General features: G+C 43.7%; 1 protein-coding gene across 15 annotated transcripts in view; it reads right to left on the bottom strand.

Annotated features, from left to right (window-relative positions):
• The window catches only part of LOC109575654 (uncharacterized), a 90,627-nt gene that overhangs the window by 68,515 nt on the left and 8,559 nt on the right, over nucleotides 1-13,553 (bottom strand). For 9 of the 15 annotated variants that reach the window (XR_011562600.1, XR_011562601.1, XR_011562596.1 and 6 more), the window contains one exon: nucleotides 1,229-1,295. The exons of the other annotated variants lie outside the window; for them this stretch is intronic. The gene's annotated coding sequence lies outside the window, so the exon portion shown is untranslated. The remainder of the gene's footprint in view (nucleotides 1-1,228; nucleotides 1,296-13,553) is intronic. 15 annotated transcript variants of the gene reach the window in all.

Here is a 13,553-nt window from a genome sequence, read left to right as displayed (position 1 = left end):
AATAGCTAGCAGTTAATAGTAAGGCCATAAATAAGAACTTAAGAACTTCCATTAGGTGTAGCCCAGTATATACCAAAGTCATCTGACTTAGCTTGTTCTGTACCAATCCTTATTTCTTAGGGAAACTATATATATTGACATTGTCCATAAGGCACCCAGCCTGTTTTCTAGTATTACTAGACTGATTATCCTTAGTATGATTTAACTGTTCCAAGCATAGAGGAGGCTTTAAAATGTAAATTACCATAGCCTAATGTTAATAGCCTCATGGCTTCATTTAAATGCTTAGTTATGAACCAGGTATTTATATTACAATATGTACTTGCTAGTTTATAAGCAGTTGGTATGCATCAAGGTTTCTTGTTCAGATGACCAAGGCCTGCTATGTGTAAGTCTGGCTGACAAACCTTTACAGCATTTAGATTTAAGAGCCTCATACAGCCTTCTGTGTCCAAGCTAGCTATGCTCGCTGCATGACAGGCCAATGGATCTGAGAGATGAGGTGTTGAGGCAAGGAAGAGAATTAAATTGGGGAGCCAGCTAAGAAGATAACAGGCTAGCACCTCAAAATAACCACCTTCTCAGAGCCTGGTTGCTAGGTTTTTTTATTGGGTGGGGGGAGGTAAGGAAACATAGTAAAGTAAAAAAGACTATTCAATGCTTGCAACTGTCCCCTAGAATGGGAAGGCAGGGGAATGAGTTAAGTTTTACTTCTTTACAGTCCTTCACAGGTGGGTGGCTCAGGCTGCAGGCCATACGTAATGCTTACAATAACAAAAAGGGTTAAAGTCACAGAAGCAGACCCAGTATAAATTTAAAACTAACCCTTCCAGGTTACAACTCCCCCTCTCAATGTCCATCCCACCATCTTGTGAGAGAAGGGGGTCCATTTTGCCTGTCTTCCTGGGAGTGCCTGCCATTAGTGCTGGTGTTTTTAAATGTCAAGACTAGTCTTCCTCTGTTCCTCTTGGAAGAGAAGTTTACCCCTGCAAATTTAGAAATACTGAACTTCAAACATAAAAGGCAGCATCTCAAGCTAAGAAATTTAGCATCTTTCTACGCATGGGAAGATGCAAGATTCTGGGCTCATTAAATCATAGGTAACTGGGGCCTGTAATCCTGCATTCTCAGTTTCATCTAGGTTCACCATAGGGAGTAGTTGGAGTGGCTGTAGTTGAATGAAGGCCAGGGGGCAGGCATTCCCCTTTCTCAGGGCCCGCTGACTCACACTGAAGGGCTGCAATCGCTCATTCCATGTCTCAGGTCTTTCCTTCTTGGTCATGAATAACCATTATCTGGAAAACATTTCATGATTAACTTTAGTCCCAAGGCGCTGGAAAGTTCATCCCAATTCAGTCAAAAAATTTTTGATGTCACACCAGGTGTTAAGTTTTGGACCAGGCCCAATCAATAATTAAAAATTTCTGGATTCTAACTGTAATCCAGGAGACATTATCCCTTGTTGTTTCTTCCCATACCTAGAACCACACTATTACAATTATTTTCTCAAAATGTTTAGTCATATTAGTTTTGTTGGAGGCCTGATTTACACACTGGTTACTGTTAAGAGATAACAATCTAAATTAAACAGGATATAAGTCATACAGACAATGACATAGTACAGCATAGACACACAAAGCACAATCTGAAAACAAAGAGCAAATTCACTAATGATTGGTGTAACTAGTTATAATCCAGTTATAATTGTTGAGTGACCAAAGGAGCCATAACTGATTTAATGAGCTATCTGCAATTTCACTGTACTGGCCATGCACACTTATGCACGACTTAATCTCTGAGACAAGCATATGTTACTAGCACGATCAACCAGGTACAGAGAAAAAGACAGATGTTCCAAAAGGTATAATCTACCAAACTACTGCAAGTCATAATTAATTGAAGGAGTTTTACATACACCTGGAAAACACAGATTTAAATCAATAATTCTTTAAGATAGAAACCATATACAACCGTATTTAGCAGTTTACTCAGTTCTATGTAACTAATCCTTTTTGTTAACAGCTTTAGGAAATCATCAGTTTTCTCAATAGAATTCTTCAATTATTTTTACTCAGTTCATTAGAATGTTCTAAAAGTCAGAAACTTGTAAAGTCCTGTTTATATGAAGAGGAAACATTTTGCAAAGACATTAGAGTAAAACCATAACTGTGTATATTAACAAAAGACTTAAGGAAGCAAGCTTATATCTGATTACTGCTGTGCCATACAACACCTTCATAACAAAAATTATGACTAATAATATTTTATCGGACATATCAGATTCTTAGGAACTCCAAACAATCTCTAGAATATCTGTACCATTTACCATAAAACTTATTTATTGGAAAACACTTCCTTTATAGTTTAACACACCAAATGAACTTGATTAGTTTAGTATCTCCCTTTGGGGTCCCTCAGGGGCCCTTTGAAGCACTCCAAATTTAGTTAGAGGTCAAAGGAACTTTATTATAATTTGATCTTGGAAGCCCTGTCAAAGGAACACCCAAACATTTTAAAATACAGCAGGGGCATAGGTCACTGTGAAACTTAGCCAAAGTGACAATAACAGAGGCAAATACAGATTATTTAAAAGGTAAATAAATTTGAAATCTGTTATGAAAGACAGTTTAGCATCTTCAGAAAACTTGTCTGTTTTAACAGAGAAAAACCGAATTTCCGTTTTACACCAGCTTAAAGGTTCATTTACTGAATTAATAACTTATTTTAGGCTTAGTCAATCCTGACTGATCACCTACAAAACCCTTACTGGGGTCCATTTTCTACAAACCTTTCATCACTTATTTCAGCACAACTTTAAGTTTTAAGTTTTAGAATATCTGGAAGGATCCTAAAATATATTTCTAAGAGTTTTTTTTTACATTTAAATTGGGCCTCCACCCACTTGTGGGTGTATCACTTAGCTTGCTGATGTGTTACAAAGAGTGTATTGAGGCTCAAGGTCTATTGGAAACTGTCTGGTCCACCATCCTGAACCTATTCGATTATATTCAGCCTGTGTAATGCCCTTGGATTATGTCATTCTTTAAAAGATTGTGCCCTGCCCCTTTTCTTCTGTTTCATTTCCCCCCTCAGATTTTATTCTCATATTCTCATGGGAAGCAGAGGGCTGAAGGGCTACCTTCTGTAATTGCTTTAAAGCTGACTGACCCGCAGAACTCTTCTCTAATAGGGGGCCCGCCCTCGTGTCCATGGCGACGGCCTGTAAGACCTGTTGCTGCTGCTGCTGCTGCTGCTAAATCGCTTCAGTCGTGTCCAACTCTGTGCGACCCCATAGACGGCAGCCCACCAGGCTCCCCTGTCCCTGGGATTCTCCAGGCAAGAACACTGGAGTGGGTTGCCATTTCCTTCTCCAATGCAAGAAAGTGAAAAGTGAAAGTGAAGTCGCTCAGTAAGACCTGTTAAGACCAGTGAATCAGAGGAAGAGGATGGTGAAGAGGCTTCCCAGGAGGAATGTATTGAAGGGGAAGGTACCATCCCTTCCAACCCTTCTAAGGAGGCACTCTCAAAGGCTGGCTATAATGCATTTAGGAATGGAGTTCCTTTATCCATCGTACCCAAGAAAATCCCAAAGAAAATCATAACCCCAGCTGAGCCAGATGATTCAGAAGGTGGGAGAAAAAAGAGAGGGCCAAAACACAGGTAAACGTCCCCTTGACCCCCTCACTTGCCCATCTCCAGAGGGTAACCCTCTGCCCTTCTGCAGCTGGGCTGGGATTCGAAGTCTTCCCTTTAGCCGGGGAAAGAGGACAGGAAACAGAGATCGTTTGGGCTGGCTTGGTTTAGTATTTCAGCACATTTATATTATCCTGGTCTTTCCCAGGTGGTGCCAGTGGTAAAGAACCAGCCTGCCAATGCACGAAACACAGGTTAGATCCCTAGGTCAGGAAGATCCAGCGGAGGAGAGCATGGCAACCCACTCTAGTATTCTTGCCTGCAGAATCCCATGGACAGAGATGAGCATGGCAGTCTATAGGGTTGCAAAGAAACAACTGAAGCCACTTAGCACGCAAGGTCTTTCCTTTCAGTGGCTTCCAGAGAACATAAATTGCACTGTTCATCTGTGCATGATCTCTTCATCTGGGTGCCTGGCACCCCAGGGTCCTTTTCTCCCTCTGCCTGATTTCTGCTCTTTCTCCATTCCACATAGCTGGCCATGAACCTGAATAACTGCAAGTATGAAAGTGGTAAGCATCTAGCTCATCACTCACACCACTGGGCATCAGAGGATATTTTGGGCTGCAGCTTTCACTCAGAAGATGTCCCCACAATTTGCACCCAGCCCCTAGATCTCGTTAGGCTGACTTATGACCTGGACTGAGCCTCCTGGCCCAGCTACCAACAGCTGAAACATCACTGTTCCAATTACTCTCAGCACTAGAGTGGGAACCTCCAGTTAGCTGACAAGGAAAAATAACAAAATCACCATCACCCCCACCCCCTTCATAGAATTTATCAGTGATGCCAACGAGACCAGGTTAAAACCGTGTTTTCAAGGCAGGTTTTGTGGGGGCTTCAGCAATTAAAAAAAGAAGAAAAATCACCAGCTAGTTTAGTCATGTCCTCCTCTGTTTATCTCCAATGGCATCTGTGCAAGGAGTCCCCAAAGTACTAGGCTGCCAGTGTGACTCCTTCCAAATGTCAGCTCCCCAGGCCAGAAACCCTCCTACTTGAGAGAACTGACAGAATAGAGAGCCAGGCTCTAGTTTTCAGAACAGATTTTGGAAGGGCCCCAACAGCCTCACGAACTTGGAATTGTCACAGTGGTAACTAAACTGCAGAAATGAGGTAAGAACTGCCTGCCCTGTTCATCCTGCTCTCCAGTCAGGTCTGTTCCTTCCCTAAGCCAGCTACAGTCCCATGGCTTGCGGTCAGGCTGGCTCCACTCTTCATAGTTTGTTGGGCAGTCCAAATGTGCGGTCTCAAGGAGGTGAGGAAGGATGAAGGGTGGCCTGTGTACTAAATAGACTGCTCTGTCTCAGTGGAATGATTCATGGACATGAGGAGGTTTCAGGTACAACCTCCCTAATCAGTACTTTGAATCTGACCTTTTGGAGCAGGAGATGTGAAAGTAGACAGCAAAGGGAACCTACCACAAAGGTCAGGGACAGGACAGAGGCAGAGAGGGCAAGATCCTTGCGGATGACAGGGGACTCATCTGTGGAGATCCGGCATCATCTTTTATGTACCTTGTAGCTGCTACCAGTACACCTGGATCCTATGGAGTTGAAAGAAACTGAGGAAGAGGAGGAGCTGGAGCACAGGAAGGCCCTGCTTCAAAGGGAAACTCTCATCTGAAGTCTGGGGAATGTAGAGCAGCTAGCCTGCATGCTGCACCTCAGGCAACAGGGCCAGAAAAAACCACCGACTGTCAGGTGAGGGTCCCTGCGCAGGGTCTCACAGGACAAGGGAACAAGGGCTGTAGCGGAACATGGTGGTGGCCACAGCCGAGGAAGCTAATGGGATGGTCTGGCTGCGGAGTCCGGGAAAAGCCGTGTATCCTGGACCTTGGGAAAGGGTCTCTTGGCTCTTTTTGCATCTGTTCCAAAGCACGCTTGTTTCTAGTAATGACATCCAGCTACTAAGGGCTGTCTCACTTACAAGACACGAGCTCTCTATATTCCTATCTTGCAACAACCCCAAACTCATAACTGACAACTAGTATGTTCAAACTACCGCACAACTGCACTATTTCACACACTAGCAATGTAATGCTCAAAATTCCACATCACTCCAGGTGCCATCTGCAGAATATCAGCTGGCTAAGAGATCCAGCAGCCATCGACCCCTGCTCACTGTCAGTGAAGACATCTGGACATCTGAAAGCCAAAGTCAGGCTCCTGAGCCTTATATGCCAAACTAGCCTTGGTCACTCTGACCTGGGTTAAGTCCCACTAGTTAACATTACAGCTGGGGTGCTCCCCAAATACTCTATGATACTGCCAACAGCATGGGAACAGGGGAGGGAGTGGAACCATTTATTTACCTCCTTCTATGTACTAGACCTGGAGAAGGCAATGGCACCCCACTCCAGTACTCTTGCCTGGAGAATCCCAGGGACGGGGGAGCCTGGTAGGCTGCCGTCCATGGGGTCACACAGGGTCGACACGACTGAAGTGACTTAGCAGCAGCAGCAGCATGTACTAGACCGGAGAAGGCAATGGCACCCCACTCCAGTACTCTTGCCTGGAAAATCCCAGGGACGGGGGAGCCTGGTAGGCTGCAGTCCATGGGGTTGCTGAGGGTCAGACACGACTGAGTGACTTCACTTTCACTTTTCACTTTTATGCATTGGAGAAGGAAATGGCAACCCACTCCAGTGTTCTTGCCTGGAGAATCCCAGGGACGGCGGAGCCTGGTGGGCTGCCGTCTATGGGGTCGCACAGAGTCGGACACGACTGAAGCGACTTAGCATGCATGCAATGCTGTTTATGTCTTCCCATAATTCCATCTGTTATAATTAGATGTAGAATATTCATGAGCCCTTAATGCTTAAGGTTACTTGGAGAGTCCCACTTCTATCCACTATGTGCTTAGGGAGCCTGTGCAAGAGTTGAAAAGTCCCTGTGGTTATTTTGCAGCATATCTGTGAGCTCTCCTGGGTGTGTCTGGGATGGAGTTTAGAGATGGGTTTGCATCCCTTTCAGCCAGGCCTCTCCTTGATGCTTCTACCTAACTTCCTACCTAAGAGTTCTCTCCCCAGTGCCCTGAAACAACAGAAAAAAGCCATCCAGTTCCAGAAAATTCAGAGACAAATGGAGGTGCCAGGTGCCCTGTGCAGGACCCAGTCGTGGGAAGCCATGGAGCAGCTCCAAGACAGACTAAGTTTTTTGTTTTGAATACATAATACATTACATATGGCTCAAAATTGAAACATATAACAGGGCATATGCTTTGAGAAGTGTTAACCCTCCTCAGATCAGATCAGTTGCTCAGTCGTGTCCGACTCTTTGCGACCCCATGAATCGCAGCACGCCAGGCCTCCCTGTCCATCAACTCCCGGAGTTCACTCAGACTCACATCCATTGAGTCAGTGATGCCATCCAGCCATCTCATCCTCTGTCGTCCCCTTCTCCTCCTGCCCCCCAATCCCTCCCAGCATCAGAGTCTTTTCCAATGAGTCAACTCTTCACATGAGGTGGCCAAAGTACTGCAGTTTCAGCTTTAGCATCATTCCTTCCAAAGAAATCCCAGGGCTGATCTCCTTCAGAATGGACTGGTTGGATCTCCTTGCAGTCCAAGGGACTCTCAAGAGTCTTCTCCAACACCACAGTTCAAAAGCATCAATTCTTCGGTGCTCAGCCTTCTTCACAGTCCAACTCTCACATCCATACATGACCACAGGAAAAACCATAGCCTTGACTAGACGAACCTTTGTTGGCAAAGTAATGTCTCTGCTTTTGAATATGCTATCTAGGTTGGTCATAACTTTCCTTCCAAGGAGTAAGCGTCTTTTAATTTCATGGCTGCAGTCACCATCTGTAGTGATTTTGGAGCCCAGAAAAATAAAGTCTGACACTGTTTCCATTGTTAACCCTCCTAGTGTCCTATGGATCCTCTTTTTAATAATTTTTTGTGTGTGTCACTTTCTAGGTTTCCTTCTGCAAATACAAGCAAGCTCATAATATAGAATGTTTCCACTTTCATAGTGAAAACAGAATCTATAAATACTTTTCTATACTGTGCTTTATTCACTCAATACATTCCATTCCACTTCTCAAAAGAGCACTCCTCATTCTCTTTTGTAGATGCTTAACAAACTGTAGTTTATTTTACTGGTCTTTTATGGTGGGCACTTGAATTGTTTCCACTCACTCGCTATAACAAATAGTGCTCTAGTACATAAATTTGTGTGCACATCAATCTACGTATCTGCCAGAAGTATCTGTTATTCACATTCCCAGAAGTAGGGTTGCTGAAGCCAAAGCTAAATGGATTTGCATTTTGATAAATATTGCTAAATAGTCCTCTTTAGGTCATGTTCCACTTTTCATTCTCATCAGAGTAACTTTGGGGTTGAGATTTAGAATGAAGGGTGTTTTATAAGATGATCATAATTTTATGAGCCTATAACACCTCTCTTCTGTCAGCTTCCTCTTGTGTATTGAATACCAGCCTTTTCAACTCTTCCAAATTCTTACCTGTCAACTCCCCTTTGGGGATCAGTAAATAACTTTTTCTTTCAGAGAAAAGTCAGGCCATTAAGTAAAGAGCTATTAAAGCCTCTTGGCCTCCTCCTTACCTTCCACACTCTCAATCTTGTACTCTATTCACATCACTGGGGAAGTGGCCGTCCTTCACTTATCTAGGACCTGTCCTCTGGGTGCTGTAGGTCAAATTACTACCTCACAGACCTCCATCTGTCAACTTAATGTTGTCGGTGTTGTAGGTCGGGCTCAGTCTATCAATAACCAGTGCTGTGGCTGGACCAGCCCTTGTGGGTCTTAAGATTACAAGATTCCCTTCAATAATCATCAACAAACTATGGCAGTGGGAAGGGGAAGTTTAACACTTACAGGACCTGGAAATTACATGGCAAACCTGAGGCCACACCACACGGTCATGGGTAGAGAGAACAAGGGCCTGGATTTCTATTTTTATTGGGGTCAACCGCTGGGGCCTAGAGGTTTTTATTTTCGGGGGTTGCAAAGAGTTGGACACGACTGAGCGACTGACCTGAACTGAACTGAAACACCCAGTATTGGAGAAGGCAATGGCACCCCACTCCAGTACTCTTTCCTGGAAAATCCCATGGATGGAGGAGCCTGGTCGGGTGCAGTCCATGGGGTCGATAAGAGTCGGACATGACTGAGCGACTTCACTTTCATGCACTGAAGAAGGAAATGGCAACCCACTCCAGTGTTCTTGCCTGGAGAATCCCAGGGACGGTGGAGCCTGGTGGGCTGCCATCTATGGGGTGGCACAGGGTTGGACAAGGCTAAAGTGACTTAGCAGCAGCAAACACCCAGTATAAAGCTGATCCTCTTTTAATTGCTGGGGCTCTGAAAAAGATTAGGGTGTGGGGGTCTGTCCAAACACAAAAAATACAGGGCATGCACAGGCTTTACAGGCTCTCCGCATAATCTCCTGCCACTTCCAAAAGCTTAAGCAGAATCTTATTTTACAGTTTTTTATCAGATTTTTACAAGGCTCTTGTGATCTAGGCAGAACAGATAATAGATTACTTTTACAAATTCAGTCTCAAGGGTTTTTGGATATACCCACGGCCATGCAACTGTGAGTACATGACAGCACTGAGACTTGAACCCAGGTCTTACTTTTTTTTAAGGCTTCTAAAATTCCAGGAATCCTGGCATAATTTCTGTTAATTACACTGTTTCTTTTAGAAATATTTAATGAATATAATCACCAGAAAGTGACTTATCAAAATACAAATAGAGACATATTCAGGCAACATAAGAGTCCAATGACAGTTCTCAACAATGTCTCATTTTAACAATTTACCAGCAAAAATGGGATAGTCAGAATTTAATATATATGCATTAAATATATACAAAATGCTTTTCTAGTGAAAACACTGGTATCCCAACCCTGTCATTGATAGTCTGTTCATGTATCTTGCTGCTATTTCAAATGTCATTAATAGCAATTATAGTATCACTGACTGTTGTTAACTGGAGCATTTGCTCAGTATAAGTGGGCAAGGCCCTGTAACATGCCAGTCAAAGGAATTCAGATTCTGGTAACAGAGCAGAGCAGTAGCCACACATGGCCTTTGTTCTCACCACTCTGTCACTTTCATGTAACTTACAATAAAAACAATGGTATTTTTATGATGTTAGAACGTAATCTGCCATTAGAACCTTAGAGCAGCAAGATGCTATTCGACTGCTTAAATAGGTATTTCTAATTCCTGCACATCATTTGACTTGCCCTTTCCTGCTGCTGCTACTGCTGCTAAGTCGCTTCAGTCGTGTCCGACTCTGTGCGACCCCATAGAGGGCAGCCCACCAGGCTTCCCATCCCTGGGATTCTCCAGGCAATAACACTGGAGTGGGTTGCCATTTCTTTCTCCAATGCATGAAAGTGAAAAGTGAAAGTGAAGTCGCTCAGTCGTGTCCGACTCTAGCGACCCCATGGACTGCAGCCTACCAGGCTCCTCCGTCCATGGGATTTTCTAGGCAAAAGTACTGGAGTGGGGTGCCATTGCCTTCTCCGTGCCCTTTCCTAGGGGACTACAAAAAAACAGAAGCATTTACTACTACCTTGGATGTTTTCCATTTACCTCATCCCCTACCATCCTAATGCTCACTAGCTTAAATCTTTTGTTCTCCAGCTTCCCTGGTGGCTTAGAGGGTAAAGCGTCCGCCTGCAATGTGGGAGGATCCAGGTTCAATCCCTGAGTCGGGAAGATCCCCTGGAGAAGGAAATGGCAACCCACTCCAGTACTCTTGCCTGGAAAATCCCATGGACAGAGGAGCCTGGGAGCCTGCAGTCCATGGGGTCACAAAGAGTCGGACACGACTGATCGACTTTGTTATAAATGCTAATCTCAGGCTTTTGCACTTACTAGTTTGTTGTCCCCAAATTTTCACTTGGCTGGGTCCTTACCACTCAGGTCTCAGATCAAATGTTACTTTCATAGGCCTTCCTTAATCACCCTAGTCTAAGCTCCCTTCATGGTCTTAACTATAACCACACCCAGATTAGTTTTTCCCAGTGTTTGAAATATATTAGTAATGCATAATTCATTATCACCTTCCCATTAGAAAGTAGATCCCAAAAGGGCAGGAGACCTGTTTCATTGCTGTAGTTCCAACCCCAACATAGTTGTGTTTGTTTTTTATCCCCCGCATCTTTAAGAAATTTTTTTTTTTTTTTTTTTGGTGAGTGGCAAGTGGGATCTTACTTCCCTGACCAGGGATTGAACCCATGTCCCCTGCAATGGAAGCATGGAGTCCTAACCACTGGACCTCCAGGGAATTCCCCCAACATAGATTTCAATATTGGTTGAGTGAATGAAAAAATGGCTGGGAAACCTGATGTGTGTGCTCAGTCACTTCAGTCGTGTCCTATTCTTTGCGACACTATGGACTGTAGCCCACCAGGCTCCTCTGTCCATGACGATTCTCCAAGCAAGAATACTGGAGTGAGTTGCAATACCCTCCTCCAGCGATCTTTCCAATGCAGGGATCCATCCCATGTCTCTTATGTCTCCTGCACTGGCAGGCGGGTTCTTTTCCACTAACTATACCTGGGAAGACCAACCCACCAGCCAATCCACAATGGCAGAAAGCCCTGCCTTTTACCTTTGCCAGTTAAGGTGGTCTACACTTCCTGCAGGTTGACCCATCCCTACTCTATACGGTCAGAGTCTCAGATCCTAATCTACTGGCACTGAGGTGTTGGGGATACTGTCATTCTCTCCTCCCTGGTCCCCCACTGCCCCAGCCCAAGCTGGGAGGCTGGACAGGGGAATAGAGATTCATTGGGCAGGGGTCAGAGGACTCCATGGTGCCCTATCTCCAGTCAGTCCTAGTTCCTGACACCATGAAGGACTTTCACATCATACTGGATGAGGGTGAGCTGCATTAGAGGGCACAGGTGTGGCATCTGCTGGAGGAGGCAACAGGTGACAAGATCACCGAAGCTGGAGTGAAAGTTACTCTGGACGGAATGGGCAACTCACAGCAACCTTGGGGCCAGACTCAAGAGGCTAGCAAACTTAGGACAGAAGGGACTCAAGTCCCTGTGATTTGGTGGATGTATGTGTCACTCATCTGCAAATCGCAGCTTCTTCCTTTCTGTGCAGCTGAGATTTGATCTAACTAAAGGGGAGGGAGTGAGGGAAAGCTCAGTAAAAAATACTCGGTGAGCAAAGAAGGTTTGTTGTTTTGTTTTTGGTTAACCTATTATAGAAGTTTTCAAACAATCAAAAGCAGACTATTGGAATGCAATGAATCCCTGTGTAGCCATCACCCAGCTTCAATATTTAACAAACGGCCAATCTTTCTTTGTTAACATGAATCCCAATCAACTCCCATATTTCCCAAAGGTGACTCAGGGCTTTCTGGAGACATACCATAGACTCCTTGGCCAGGACCTCACTAAAAAGCAAAAGAGAAGCCAGCTACAGAAGCCACTGTCTCCAGTCTAAAAGCAGTATTTACAGAAACCAAAACTAGTTTCTCAGTGGGGTCAAGCCTAAAGAAATTGGTAACAGCATTCAATTTAACTCATCTTTAACACTCCCCTATCCTTCCCCCTCCAACAAAACAACCCTGGCAAAGCAAAGTATCATGTTATATTGTGGAAATTCAATATTTTGAATAACACTCAGAATCTGGACTTCAGTGATTCTACCTATAGCAGTATAATATGGAATTTCAAATGCTTTTATTAAAGAAAACACTGACAAAAATGTCAGCACCTATAAAACAGCTGGGAGTTTATTATGAATTTGTTATTCATTTTTTTCCCTTCCAGTTTTATTACACTATAATTGATATACAGCACTGTGTAAGTTTAAGGTATACAGCACAATGATTTGATTTACACACATCATGAAGTGTATCACATGTTTAGTAAACATCCATCATCTCATATAGGTAAAAAAATATTAAAGAAATAAAAAATTACTTTTCTTATGAGAACTCACAATCTCTTAACAACTTTCATAAATAACATACAGTCATGCTATGTTTATCATGTTGTATGTTATATTCTTATTACTTATTTATCTTAAAACTAATTAATCTGGACTTCCCTGGTGGTCCAGTGGTTAAGAATCTGACTGCCAATACAGAGGACATGGGGTCAGTCCCTGCTCTGGGAGGACTGCACATGCCATGGGGCAACCAAGTCTGTGCACCACAACTACTGAGCCCACGCACCCCAGAGTCCGTGCTTTGCCAGAGCCCATGCTTTTCAAGAGAAGCCACTGCAGTGAGAAGTCTGTACCCTGCAACTAGAGAGTAGCTCCCGCCCACTGCAACTAGACAAAGCCCACAAAGCAACGAAGACCCAGGGCAGCCAAAAATAAATTAAGAATTAAATTTAAAAACTTTCAAAACTGACTTAAAACCTTTTGACTGCCCTCATCCAATTCTCCTTTCTCCCCACCCCCAGACTCTGGTAAGCTAAAACCCTAATCTGTTTTTCTATGAGTTTGTTTTTGAAATATAATTGACTCATAACACTATGTCAATTCTTGCTAGAGAACATAGTGAATATTAGTGAACATATTTCTATACATTTCAAACTGATCACCAGAATAAGTCTAGCTACAATATGTCACCATACAAAGATATTAAATAATTACTGACATTGTACAGACTGTCCATTTCATACCTGTAACTCATTTATTTTGTAACTGGAAGTTTGTATTTTTCTTTTTAATTTGGCTGCACTGGGTCTTAGCTGCTGTGGGATCTGCAGCATGCAGGATCTTTCAGTTGTGGCATATGGGATCTCAGTTTCCCGACCAGGGATCAAACCCACATCCCCTGAATTTCAAGGCAGATTCTTAACCACTGGAAGACCAGGGAAGTCCTTCATAGTTCTATTTTTAACCC

Source organism: Bos indicus, chromosome 21, assembly GCF_029378745.1.
Source record: "Bos indicus isolate NIAB-ARS_2022 breed Sahiwal x Tharparkar chromosome 21, NIAB-ARS_B.indTharparkar_mat_pri_1.0, whole genome shotgun sequence".
Lineage (NCBI taxonomy): Eukaryota > Metazoa > Chordata > Mammalia > Artiodactyla > Bovidae > Bos > Bos indicus.
The sequence above is the reverse complement of the archived record's forward strand: the minus strand, read 5'-3'. Positions and strand labels throughout refer to the sequence as shown.